The following is a 2,006-nucleotide window of genomic DNA, read 5'->3' as shown; positions in this document are numbered from 1 at the left end:
GTTTATCAACCACATCTCATTTGATTGGTTCAGTGGAACCTCTTTCCTCTTGATATATGTGACCTGTCTTCGATCTTTGTTTCTTGATGTCAATTACCCAGTTTAAGTCCTAACCTGCTAACATAGCATATCTATTTTCCACTTTTAGAGGAGTCATAAAAAGTTGATTCTGTTTTAAAATTTCAAACAAACAGAAAGCAGGCATTTGGAGGAAACAGAAGAGGGCTTCAATAAAACTATTTCCTCAGAGAGATAAGAGAAAGAATTACTTTTTAAAGCAAGAACAAGATGCTCAGCAAAAGGGACAACAACCAAATAAGAAAGAGCTTCTCTTTTTTTTTTTTTTTTTTTTTTGAGATGGAGTCTCGCTCTGTCACCCAGGCTGGAGTGCTGTGGCCGGATCTCAGCTCACTGCAAGCTCCGCCTCCCGGGTTCACGCCATTCTCCCGCCTCAGCCTCCCGGGTAGCTGGGACTACAGGCGCCCGCCACCATGCCCGGCTAGTTTTTTGTAGTTTTTAGTAGAGACGGGGTTTCACCGTGTTAGCCAGGATGGTCTCGATCTCCTGACCTCATGATCCGCCTGTCTCGGCCTCCCAAAGTGCTGGGATTACAGGCTTAAGCCACCGCGCCCGGCCGAAAGAGCTTCTCTTGGATGTTAAGAAATATAGGCCAGGCACAGTGGCTCAAGCCTGTAATCCCAACACTTTGGAAGGTAGAGGCAGGAGGATTGCTTGAGCCCAGGAGTTTGAGATCAGCCTGGGCATCATGGAAAAGCCCTGTCTATGAATTTTTTTTTTTTTTTTTAATTAGCCTGGAATGGGACTAACAATCAAGGAAATGCAAATCAAAACCACAAAGATCCTGATCATTTATTCATTCACTCAACCACATCACTCCTGCAAGAATGGCCATAATAAAAAAATAATGGTTGTTGGCATGGATGTGGTGAAAAGGGAATACTTCTACACTGCTGGTGGGAATGTAAACTAGTACAACCACTATGGAAAACAGTGTGGAGATTCCTTAAAGAACTAAAAGTAGAACTACCATTTGATCCAGCAATCCCACTACTGGGTATCTACTCAGAGGAAAAGAAGTCATTATACAAAAAAGATACTTGCACATACATGTTTATAGCAGCCCATATGCCCATCAATCAACGAGTGGATAAAGAAATTGTGGTGGTATATATATATATATATATATATATATATGATGGAATACTACTCAGCCATAAAAGGTATGAATTAGGCCGTGCACAGTGGCTCATGCCTGTAATCCCACCACTTTGGGAGGCCGAGGTGGGCGGATTACCTGAGGCCAGGAGTTCAAAACCAGCCTGGCCAACATGGTGAAACCGCGTCTCCACTAAATACGAAAAAATTAGCTGGGCATGGTGGCAGGCGCCTGTAATCCCAGCTACTTGGCAGCCTGAGGCAGGAGAATCGCTTGAACCTGGGAAGTGGAGGTTGCAGTGAGCCGAGATTGAGCCATTGCACTGCAGCCTGGGCGACAAGAGTGAGACTCCATCTCCAAAAAAAAAACCTGTCAAGGTCATCAAATACAATGGAAGTCTGAAAAACTGTCATAGCCAAGAGGAACCTGAGACATGGCAACTAACTGTAATGTGATACCCTGGCTGGGATCCTGGATAGAATAAGGACATTAAGTAAAAACTAAGGAAATTTGAATAAAGTTTGGACTTTTAATGTTATCAGCATCAGTTCATAAATTGTGCCCTAATAATGTAATATGTTATGTAATAACATATTAATACATACATACAATACATAACATACATGTTATGTAATGTAATAAGAACTCCTAGGCCGGGCGCGGTGGCTCAAGCCTGTAATCCCAGCACTTTGGGAGGCCGAGACGGGTGGATCACGAGGTCAGGAGATCGAGACCATCCTGGCTAACACGGTGAAACCCCGTCTCTACTAAAAAAATACAAAAAACTAGCCGGGCGAGGTGGCGGGCGCCTGTAGTCCCAGCTACTCGG

This window comes from Rhinopithecus bieti, unplaced genomic scaffold (genome assembly GCF_001698545.2).
Source record: "Rhinopithecus bieti isolate Rb0 unplaced genomic scaffold, ASM169854v2 scaffold_21649, whole genome shotgun sequence".
Taxonomy (NCBI): domain Eukaryota; kingdom Metazoa; phylum Chordata; class Mammalia; order Primates; family Cercopithecidae; genus Rhinopithecus; species Rhinopithecus bieti.
The sequence above is the reverse complement of the archived record's forward strand: the minus strand, read 5'-3'. Positions refer to the sequence as shown.